Source organism: Lactuca saligna, chromosome 9 (genome assembly GCF_052625555.1).
Source record: "Lactuca saligna cultivar CGN05327 chromosome 9, ASM5262555v1, whole genome shotgun sequence".
NCBI lineage: Eukaryota > Viridiplantae > Streptophyta > Magnoliopsida > Asterales > Asteraceae > Lactuca > Lactuca saligna.
Genome location: NC_136425.1, coordinates 104,977,933 through 104,990,915, shown reverse-complemented (window position 1 = coordinate 104,990,915; position 12,983 = coordinate 104,977,933).

The window sequence follows — 12,983 nt, the reverse complement described above, 5'->3', positions numbered from 1 at the left end:
AGATCTTGGGGTCGTAACATCAGAATGCATGACTCGTTGCACTTGTTTGAGAAGGTGCAATTCTTCGGGTGCTTAGAAACCAAATGTATCAAAAGCAAATTGTATAAATATGTGTTGACTATTAATACAAGCTTTTTCGTGTTTGGCCATTTTACTTGAGGCCGCTTTTAAAGCAACTTGACCTGCAATGAAACCCTCACTGCTTAAGCCCACTAAAGGAAACTCCTGCTAGATCTACACAAGCATGCTTCTCTTTTATCCACCCAAAAACCAAAATATTTGTTAGTCTAAGTATTGATCTTCCATCCAACGGATCAGTCAGGAAGTTCACGGGTGTTTCTTTCTTATCTGAAACATGGCCCTTTTGAATATGTCAAAGAATATCCATAACCATATCATGCTCGTACTTAAAGCCTGGGAGCTCTTAATAATGTATTGGATAGTCTCCAATGGAGTCTAAGCAGGCTTTACGATAAACTGAGCATATCTCATCAACAGAAAATAAATGGATCATGAAGCGATACTTAAGGATAGTTTGGTACTATACGGGGAAACATATGTTGGCCGAAACCATTTATTAGGATAACAAGAAGAAAAATCTTAAGCAGGTGGTGCTTTAGACACTCAAAAATTGTCTTATGTCTAATTGACATATCAATGTCTATTTACATGCCCTTAACAATTTTGCTAAAGAGAGAACACACCAATGCATCTTGGGATTAAGGGGACAGTGTCCTTAGTAGAAAAAACATTAAGTCCAAAGGACGAGATCCTATCACGAAGACAAGCCAAATAAAAAGCATAGTCAGAATTTGTACCACATACACAAGTGCCTCATAAGATGTGGTCATGTAACATCTAAACCACCACACTGAATGTGTAGAGAAGCCATAAAAATGTAGAAGGAAGCCTTTACAGTAGAGTACTACCCAAAACCACCATATTGAATGTGTAAAGAAGCAAGTCGCCACTAGATGTCTTTGAATAAGATACATCCACAAACCACTAAGCCCTAAATTGACTCATATAACTCTTTGTCAAAGGATAAAGTTGTTGGATTAATGTCTAAGTTCATAACTATATTTGGTATATATATGACCCGACCCGACATGGTCCATTTGGGTTGCATGACATCATGCACTTGGATAGACTAAATGAGAGAAATAAGACACTTATGGTTATAATATATTATAAGTTCTAATATATTAATAATAAGAATAGTAATATTTAATTAGTGTTGATTAAGAATTAATTATGTGATCAAAAGAAGACTAATTAAATATATGGGTTGATTGTGTAAATCATCCATAACATATATAGTGGGTTAAACCTCCATGAATAATCAAGTTGGGTTAAACCCATAGGATGCTCCATGGAGGTTACATAACCAATGGGTCATGGAAATGAAAGGTCATGACAATTAAGGTTTACATGGTGTAACCCTAATTGTAACACACTATATAAGCATCATATTATTCACCAAAATCGCCCACTAGTGTGCGTAAAAGAAGGGCTAGCCGATTTCATGAAGAGTGGATTTCTCTCTAAGTTATTCCAAGAGAATTTGATGTTTTGTAAGCCATTTGAGGTGTCACATTTGATACATTAGGCACTCAAGCCCCCTTGGAGTCAAGCTACACTACAAAAGGTATGTATTCTATCTATATTATTACCCAAGTATCTATGATTGTACGCTAGATAGGGTAATACCTTGGAATATTAGTATTTGCATGTATATTAGAGAAAACATAGATCCATGGTATTTAGGGTTGCATGTACACCATAGGAGTGTTAGAATGCTCAAAACCCAACAGTGGTATCAGAGCCTAGACTTGTTTTCCTGTATACTTGATGCAATTGCTGAAAAATCGAAGTTTTTGTGTTGTCTGGGTAGTGGACTCGCCGAGTTCCCTCATGGACTCGACGAGTCCAAGGCAAAACTCATCCAACTCGGCGAGTTGGTTCATGCACTCGACGAGTTGGAACCCCTGATAGCTTATCTTCGAGTTTTGGTGCTAGAATTGGTCTAGAATCATTATCTTAAACTATTTTGGACTTATAAAAACTATTTTTTGATGTGATAATGATTATGGTAAACCAATTTCAGTGTTGTTATCAAAATTTCAAGTTTTATATGGTTAATTTTATGATTCTTGAAATTGTTGATATGCATGTTCTTGAACTTATGAGTTTTGATGATCATAGAAATTATTTATAACCTTCTTGGTAGTTTAATTCTTGATCATTATGTGTTTTAATGGAGTCCATAACTTGTCTTCAAGTTATGGATAACCAAAAGTCACAAGTTATTAAATCCATTAGAAAAGCACAACGATTACATAAAATGAAAAGTCACTCATTTTAATAAGCCATTAAATCATAAGTTATGAGAAAAGAAAAACTTCCATAAGTTATGAATTATGAAGAGTCATTTTCTTAATTAGTTAAAAGTCTTCCATAACTTGTCCTCAAGTTATGGAACTTAAAGAGTTTTTTAATTAAAACTACTTTAAACACATAAGTTATGGAATTGAAAATTTTTGAAAGTTACAAAACTTGCTCTCAAGTTTTGGAATTTGAAAAGTTTTCTTTTATGAATACTTTAATTCCAAATTAAGCCCTTAGAATTTTAAAGAATTAAAATTCAACCCTTATACTATTATAATATTATAAGTTAATAATATATATATATATATATATATATATATATATATATATATATATATATATATATGTATGTATGTATGTATGTATAAGAGCAAGTCGTTTTACCATTAGTAGGCCCCATTCACGAAGCCGGTCTATAAGGGGGGTATAAGGTTGCTGCCTATAAAATGACAACTTAATGGGTGTCCACTCTCACCCACCACTTCCTTGATCGGTGGAGGGTCGTTAGCCGAAAAAGGTAGGACAAGAACTATAATTCTCCCTTCATTAAAAGTACTAATGATAAATACTAAGTAACAAAACACTTATAAATTCCCAATCTAAATTACTTAGGAAAATGTGAATAAGGTGCTAATCCATGAAATTACACTTTGCACTTTGTTTAAGCCATTAGTGGAGCATGTGTGGTTAACGGACACACTAACCTGAACTTAACAAGGTAGGCAAAGGTTAACTTAATGTTTATCATAGTATCGTTGGAGCGTGTGTGGTTAATCGGCACATTGATTGAGGGGTAAATATTAAGGGTACCAAGTACATTTGCATGGTTACTTCTCACCTTGTTTTGTGATCCTCGGCATCCCAGTCACAAAACCTGAAGGGCACACTTGAGATTGAAACATGCCATTGAAAAGTTGAATGAATCTCAAAAGATCTAGGAGTTTCGAAACCAATTAAAACCTAATTAAATATTTCGTTTATCTTGGTGGAAATTAGTGAATCGTCATCCACCTACCTTCAAATATCTTATAGCTTGGATTATGACATCCTTCTTCCAATTTATAAAATATTGTGTTGGATCCTAGCCTTAATATTTCATATTGGGTGTTATATTAAGGACTTAAATTAACTTACTTGAATTTCTCCCATTGAGATGTCTAGTTCAGACAACAATGATCTTCCCAAATCAAGCTTTCTAATGAAGATGATTTCCCAAGTTTGTCTCATGGAAATCATACTTCTCTTCCTCCACCTCCTTCAATTATTCTCCCTATCCCGCAAGCTCAAAGACTTGAAAAGCTTAAGATCACTCAATCCCTACTCACAATAAAACATAAAAATGGAAGTCTTGTGTGCACTCATGTCTTAGGACTGAAGTCACGGATTTTCAGGTTGAGAATGTTGGGTGTCATTGTCCCAAGGAAGTTAGCTATTGACTAGGTCTATCAGTCACTTCTTGAGTTATATAGAAAGACTACTATGTGACAGGTCACGACATGGCCCTAATGGATCTTTCTTATTTGCTTATTGTTACTTAATAAAGAATGGTTTGGTGCAATAGTCAAGCAAATATGGATGGAATGTCTATTTCTCAAACTTCCATGGACATTGAGAATGGTAACATTAGAAGTCCAGCAAAGCTTTCTCTTCCCAATGGAAAGGGATCGGCCTTGGTCAACCCGGTTGACCAGAAGGTAAAGAGAAAGTCTAATTCTGGGAGAGCCTTTTGTACCATTCCCAAAGAGTCTATATGTTTTCATTGTGAAGAAAAAAGGGCATTGGAATCGAAGCTACCCTAGCTACCTGAAAGAAAGAAGAATCAAAAGTTTGAGTCTGTTTTAGATAAGTCCACTATCTAACTCTCTTAAGTTTCATTTGAAGATTCTTAATACATTTTGATGTATGAAAGGATCAAGCAAAGGGTAGGAAACTTAAAGAAAAGAGTATGCTAAATCTGATCGCGTATATGGATTTCTATCGCATGGTTTGAAGATCAGATTCTTGAGCTACTTCTTAGGAGTTATGATAGATTGCTAGGAAACCTAAAATATCACAGTTTCATTTGAAGTTGCATTGTAAGGAAAACGGTTTTTCCGCTTTTTGAAAAACATAAATAAAAGTTTTCTTTATTTTATATCTCCTTACAATTGCATTCATGAAAACTTGATGTTTGTATGTTTCTAGCAATATTGGAAATATGAATTTGATTCTTTCATTTGTGGTGGTGTCTAAATTTATCAAATAAGGAATGATTCTCACCACCCAAGTTTCAATTGGACCGAAACTTGGAATCATGCAAGTTGTTTAGTATGATGAATGAGAATTTTCATTTTTGGAAAATTAACATTAGTTTCTTGTTCACATGTATATGTGACTCAAGTGAAGGACTAAGGGATCAAGTACACATTCTTGTGCAGTAGCCAAAGTGTGACAACCGGAAATCTATTCCGTCAGTTTTGACATTTTTCCGTTAAAAAGCTTCGTTTTATTTAACTGTCCATTAACCTTTTTGAAGAGGTTAATTATATGGGAACTTTTATAATGACTCGGTAAGGGTTGAAACAAATTAGAAACGCCCACAAAATGCCCTTAAAAATGTCTAGTTACAACCAAGTCAAAATTTGACCGTTTAATCGGGTGCGACCAAAAAGCCCTGTTTAACAGCAGTATCAGGTAGATTTCCACTGAGCCCCAACTCCAACCCCTATATAAGGGAGAGTAAACTTCATTTCACCCTTTTTCACTCTCTCTATACTCTCTCTCATACAAGCCCGATTTCGCCTCAAATCCGCAACCAAACGCTTCCAAATGGTAAGTCCCCTTACCCTAGCTTATTCTAAACATCTTAGCTTGTGATTATACCCCAAAAATCGACCATATAAGCTGATAAAAAGGACTTTACAGCCTAAGAGCCTCCTTAGGCCGTAAACCCCCAAAAAGTGGCTAAAAGTCCCGATTCTTCCTTATTTGAGCTTGGATACCAGTTAGGGAATTTATCTAGGAGTGTTTAAACATCACAACACAAGATTTTAGGGCATAAAAGAGAGTTTACGGCCCAAGCACATGCTTAGGCCGTGAACACCTCTTATCCTTGCAAAAATGCCCCAAAAACACTCCCAAACCATCCTTAGGCTTAATACATAAATTAGGGACTTACTATTTCGGGTTTAGAACAATTAAACACATAATTTTGTGGGGTGAAATGGAGTTTACGGCACAAGCACATGCCTAGGCCATAAACACCCCCAAATTATGTCAAAAGATGGTTTTTGTCCACCAAATGGCCTTAGACTTTTATTACAAATTACTAGAAGTGAATTTGGGACTTTAAACTTCCATAAAATCAAGGGATAGGAGTTCACGGCCGTGAACTCCCATAGGGAGTGGTTCATGGGCCGTAAACTCCCATATAGCCCCTTTAAAGACCTTATATCCAAACATACAATTTAGATTTGGACTTAGTATAATTACACGATGACGGCTGTAAACTCATGGGGAGTTGTCCCAGGGCCGTAAACACCATATGGAGAGTTTACTCTTGGAGAGTAAACTCCATTCCTAAGCCATTCACACCCTTAAATGTTACCCGGGACACCCCAAACACTTAACCAAAGTGTTTTCCGCACTTTAGGATGCGTATACTTGTTTAATTCGTATTATATGTACTAATTGTATGTGAACATATGTTATCATATGTTAAATAGGTCACTAAGTGTGTTCAAGCCTTTGCTTGACGTCGAGCACCCAACCGACACCTTCGTCAGATCCACTTACACCAGGTGAGTTCATACCCCTGAATGAACCTTTTAAATGTATTTACATGTTTTATAGGGGGGAATACAAGTTAAACATGCGATTTATCATATCAATCACATGTGATTGATAACCCGCATGCACAAGAATTTACCACACTGTAAACTGTTTTACCGAGTAGGATACTATAAATGGTTTTCTAAAATGTTTTCTCTTGTTCATAACTCTTACTTATACTGTTTTATCAAAGTTCATTTTAAACTGCTTTATGAAAGGTTTTCAAAGAATTTCTAAAGGTTTTCAAACTTATTTTACCAAAGAATACCAAGTTGTGACTTTCTTAAGTATAAAGGTTTTTCCAAGGTTTTCATCAAAGTTCTCTTTCATGTCGTATACTCTTGCTTGTTAGATGCCTCTGCTTCGCTTTTACTTAGTTTAAACTCCTACTTGATAACATTTCCACCATGTAATACACTTATATCTAGTAACGCTTATACTTCACGATTCGATTATCCCACACTGTTTGTTTATACTTTACGATTTGGTTATTCCACACTATTCGTTCACACTTTATGATTCAGTTATTGCACATTGTACGTTATACATCACGATTCGGTTATTCCACTGAAACGACCCAAAAATACGACCCAAAAATTTTGTTTTCAATGTAATCAAAACCATAATCTGAGTATCATAACATAAAAACATACGCGATGTATCCCAAATCATAATAAAATACTGTGCGGAAAAACTGTATCATACTATATCAAATCAAGACAACTAAAACCATCCCCAGGATAAAAGCTAAGCTGTGGTGTGTGCGATGCTATCACCCCGAGCTCTTCCCTTTGCTTGCGGAAGTACCTGAAACCAAAACTGAAACTGTAAGCACGAAGCTTAGTGAGCTCCCCCAAACTACCACATACCATACAGTATCATATAAACACATATTGGGCCTGGCCCACTGCATCGGGCCGAAGCCCGGAAACTGCATCGGACCGAAGTCCGGAACTGACTGGGACCTTGTCCCCTGCATCGGACCGAAGTCCGGAACTAACTGCATCGGACCGAAGTCCGGAACTAACTGCATCGGACCAAAGTCCGGAACTAACTGCATCGGACCGAAGTCCGGAACTATCTGCATCGGACCGAAGTCCGGAACCGACTGGGACCTTGTCCCCTGCATCGGACCGAAGTCCGGAACTGACTGACTGAACATGGCATAGCATAACACATCATCTAGCATGAACACATATACTGCATACTACATCGGGCCGTAGCCCAGAACACATAACACTTAACACATAAAACATATCATACAAATCCTGTCTGAGCCACGAAGGCATCAAACATACTAGCTACTGCATCGGACCAAAGTCCGGAAACTACTGCTAACTGAACGGGCCGGCATTGTGGCCTTAGACCCGTCCCTACTGGAAGGAAACTCACCTCGTAAACTAGCTGCTGAGTGTGTGGCTCTGGAAGCTAACGGCTGCTGCTCCTGTATCTCCCCGGCTACAAGTCCATAAACACAGTTAATCAAATACTAAACACTGCACTTGGGTAAAATGACTCTTTCACCCTTGGTCAAAGTTACTCTCATTTGGACTGACTCGCCGAGTTGGGCCACCCAACTCGCCGAGTCCTACTCTCACTTTTCAATCCTACTCGCTGCTACTCGTCGAGTATGGCATCGACTCGACGAGTACCCTCTTGATCCAAGAACTCAGACAATCTTCATCCGACTCGCCGAGCCGTATGAACATACTCGACGAGTTGTTCTTGATCTTAAGAAGATTGCCTTGGACTCGCCGAGTTGTATGAACAACTCGCCGAGTCCCTCCATTACTGAGTCTACCTTCAACTCGCAGAGTCCACTCTCTAACTCACTGGTTCCACTCAACACTGCTAAAAATGAAGGAATCAGGGACTCGCGACTCAACTCGCCGAGTCGTTCTTCCCGACTCGCCGAGTTGCCGCCATGCAACTATTTTTCACCTGATTTTGCTTGAATCCAACACATACAAATGATAGATCTGAGTCCAATAAGCTGGTTTACCACGTAAAGTTTCCAACTTTACGTGTACAACACATGAATAAGGGAAAATAAGGCTAAAAGATGCATAAAAGGGATAGATCTAGGGTTAATATGCAAAGTATCCTCATAAAGGCAATAGATCTGGACTATGGGACTTCTCAATGAATAGATCCAAGGTTATCTCGGCTTATTAGGGCGTTCATGAAAGCACAAGGCTTGGAACAAGCATCAACTAGTTCTTAGAAGAGTTCTAATGGAGGTTTAAAGCATAAAACAAGAGGGGAATCCGAAAATACCTCCAAATAACTCAGATTTGCCCTTGGATCTTGCACAACTCTTCTTCTCCTTGCTCCTTTCTTCTTCTCCTTCTTCAAGCCTTCACAAATCACACAAAATCACTTATAAACTCTCAAGGATGAACTAGGGTTTTTCTCACAGTGTTCTCAGGGTGAAGGAGGCAAGAATGGGGCTATAAGGTGACTTAAATAGTGGGCAACCCGGGGAGTTAGGGTTTCACCCAGACGGATGGACTCGCCGAGTCCGGGATATGGACTCGCCGAGTCTCCAGCTAACACGTGCTCGAAGTCGCGACCCTACTCGGCGAGTCAGGCTATGAACTCGCCGAGTCCCTCTTGCAAATCTTTAAAACAATTACTAATAAATTAACATACCGGGAACGGGTCGTTACATCCACACTGTACGTTATACATCACGATTTGGTTATTCCACACTGTATGTTATACATCACGATTTGGTTATTCCACACTGTACGTTATACATCACAATTCGGTTATTCCACACTGTACGTTATACATCACGATTCGGTTATTCCACAATGTACGTTATACATCACGATTCGGTTATTCCACACTTTACGTTATACATCACAATTCGGTTATTCCACACTGTACGTTTACACACCATGACTCAGTTATACATCACGATACGTTTCCACTTGTTACACACTCAGACATAGTTAGATGTATGTCTGTACTTGTATAGGTGCATATAAATAATGATTGAAGGACTTAGGAACGCTTGTCCGCCCTATTTCCTTTTCTTCGTTGAGATGTGGTCTGGTGGGATCGGATGGCCGTCCGAAGGTCATTTGATTCATTAGTTGTATGTTATGTATACGAGCATAGATATATAGGTTTACTCTAGTCAGGTCAATTATGAGTCTCTACCTCTAGTTCAGCACTTATATATGAAACCCACTACCCACTCTTTGGGATGCGTCTTCGGGATGCGGCCTTCTCTGTCGTCTAGTTGGTAACTAGAGTCTCCTGTAGGGAGAGCGGACATTGTGTGTATAGATCTATACAGGATTGACACCCCCGCACCCTGACTGCTAGCTACAGTCCACGGCCCACCAAGCCAAGGGGTGACAAATGTCATATTTTATAGACGCTTGTAGGGCGTCAGGTACTCTAGTGTCGGTTAGTATGGTTACGAGTATCCCAAGTTGCCTTATAATTCATGGCCTTAAGGTAACGGTATTTCACCAACAACTTACACTGTATGCTGGAAACCCATTCTCAGAGTCACATTGTTTTTAGACCTTGCTAGCTGTATCTCTCATTTGATACTGTTTGCGGTCTGTATTCTCTGTTTTAGACCTTGCTAGTTGTATATTTCATTTGATACTGTTTGGGGTCTGTATTCTTTGTTTTAGACCTTACTAGCTATATCTTTCATTTGATACTATCCGGGGTCTGTATTCTTTGTTTTAGACCTTACTAGCTGTATCTTTCATTTGGTACCGTCTGAGGTCTGTATCTCCTTTTGTTAGACTGATCCAGGCATGTCGTTCATTCGATACTCTCCTGGAGTCTATGATTCCTTTTGCCTTAGTCAGCAGTCCTCACTGCTGAGGCATATGTTATTTCCCTGATTTCTCTTGTTTTCTTTAATAATCAAATTCTGTATTTTGATAATGATAGTGATTAAGGGAAAACTACTTTTTAGCACATAACTCCATCCAGTCTTGGTAGAAGACTGCTTTTATTTAAGAAAATATAGGATTTTCTGGAAAAGACACTAATGTAATGGATACCCTAAAACTACCACTTTTATTAAAGTTATTTGATTAAAATGACACTAAATACTTATGAACTCACCAGCATTTGTAAAAATGCTGATACTTGCTTTTCAAATAACTTGTATTCTCAGGTCAACATTAGACAGGTACATCCCCGGAGCTGTTGATGAAGATAGCTTAGTACCATGCTGTATTTATTATATTTACTTATATTACCCTGATATTTTGTAATGTAAACAATGTAAAACTATTACTATTAATGCAATGTTTTGTTGTACTTTGATTACTATAATGCACGTGTTGTGATACTTGACATGACATCATCCACCCTAGAATGTTTCCGCCGTTCCGGTTTTGGGGTGTGACACAAATTCCACCACAAAAGATGAATGAAACTATTCATCATGATTTACTAAGGTTTAGTAAATATGATTATACTTACAAGCTTAAGTGTAACTCTGAGACATTGGAAAAATTCCAAATGTATGGCAGAGTGAATAATAAGAATCAAATTAGGCAGAAGGAAAAAAGTTTCTCAAATCTGAAAAGATGGGAGAGTACTTTAGTATCATGATTTATGATCATCTTAATGATTTTGATACCTTATCACAATTCATCCTCTAAGTGCCTTCTGATAGCTAAGAAGAGGAGTTATGAATTGTTGAAGTGGTTAAATCAAGAAGAGGATTCATACTTGGTTCCAAAAAGAAGTCTTAGAGTTATACTCTAAGATTGTGACTTGAGTGTCATGTCTTAAAGAAGGTTTAAAACACTTGTAAGAGTAAAAGTTTTCTACTCTTGTACATTTGGAGTTGGTAAGTTATGATGTTTTTGATAAAACAAAGACCAACTAAGGCCAATTGTGTTAAGTGTTTGTCTTGATTAGAATCCACACTATCTCTTGAATATTTGACAAGGAAGTCTTATAGGTCAAGAAGACAGTGCGAGTCAAAAAGATCCTGAAATGGTTTCAAGAACTAATCAAGAATAAAACTTGTATTTCATCACTAGCACACAACTAGTGGTTTATAACCTATCTTTTTGACATTTTTGTGCCCATTCCAGTTAAAGTTGGCTTTGCATATGAGTTCTTAGAGTTCTAAATTGGTTGCATAACAACTTGGAAGAAATGGCAGGCCCTTGAGCTGCTAGGTGGCAAGAAATTAAGATTGAGTTCGGTCCATATGAGTTTGGATTTGTCATTATCCTTGTCTTGTGACTATGGTTTTGACAATTCACATGGATAAGAACACATACACCATAAAATCTAAGGGTCATAAGGTTTCTCTCATATTCATGAAAATGATGGTGAGGAAACACTTCCACCAAGTATATTTGAAGCAGATAGAAAAGATCTAAACAATTGAGACTATGATTATGACACCCCTTTCCATAGTTCTAAAATTGTTTAGACACACCTGTAATCTATCTCAGATAAGGTGTATGATTTTGATAAAGTCTTATCAAAGCAATCTCGTCTCAAGAATCTGAACTTTGGTAAGAAAGTTAGTAAAGTATCGACTTCTAGAAGTCCACTAATTTCTGAATACATGTCAAAGCTAGTGGGAGCGTAAGTATTATGCTGATAATCATCATGTTAGTGGGAGCATAATTATGATAAGTATTGCAGGTTAGCAATGTTAATTATACAAAACAAAAGTTCAACTCGTGAGCTTGCAAGGGTTGAAAAAGTTGTTTTCCTATAATTAAGGGAGAGAAAATTATACTTCATTTCAATTCTAAAAGGCTTAGATTGAGATTTTAATCGTTTTAGTCAAGAATATATATATGAATTTCATGTTGGATTGGTTCAACTTAAGGAAACTCTATATATTGTGTTCTCAAAATTCGGTTATGATTACGGCGTCGCTCTTCATAGTTAAATTTTGAAAACATGGCAAACAAAAATTATTGTAGCAAAAGACTGGTCTAGTATCATGTCTTTATGTAAGACATCATGAATCGTGTCCCGTTTGCTTTGGGTACAAGATCGATTGCATGTGCTATAATATTTATCCTTTCTAAATTTTCCAAATGCCTTGGGGCATTAAGGGGAAAAAGGTCTAGAATTGGATATGACTAAAGTGATTAATCAATTGTTGAGGACAATCTAAGGTTTTACCAAATATTGGTTGCTCAAGGACAGTTGGAAGTATATTGTTAATATTGGAAGGACCATATTGACATATTCTAGAAAAGAGACAACTCTTGTTTAGAAGTAGTAGTCAAAATAGGAATATGGAGTTATCTCCATAGGTGGAAGTTATATGTGTAAGATTAGAAAAGTTAATGCAAGAAGGATATTCAAAGCAATGTGCTTTGAGACTTCGTATCCATGGAATTGATCTGCATTGGAATAACCTGTAATGACTATTGACAAGTCTTTGTGACTTTTTATATATTTATTACAAGAGGGTTTGTGTATATAAGTTTAAAATCTAAACAGATTTTGGTAAATGTTAGGAATTTGGAATTCTTACATTTTTCGATAAGTATTTGGGAGTGTGAAAAGAGAATAATTGAAAGTACGTTCAATTGATCTATTTCAAAAAGTAAGGATCATAGACAAGCATATAGTGCATACTTGATGTATTGCAAAGCTATTGTTTAGAAAACATAGTGTACATGCTTGGAGCATGGGACAACTAGTGTTTTTTAAATTCAAGTATAAAGTTGATAAAACCGAAACAATGAATAATGAGTAATCAGTATGGTGATAAATAAAAAGTGTTTTATTTATATTCATAGTTTTATACCATATTA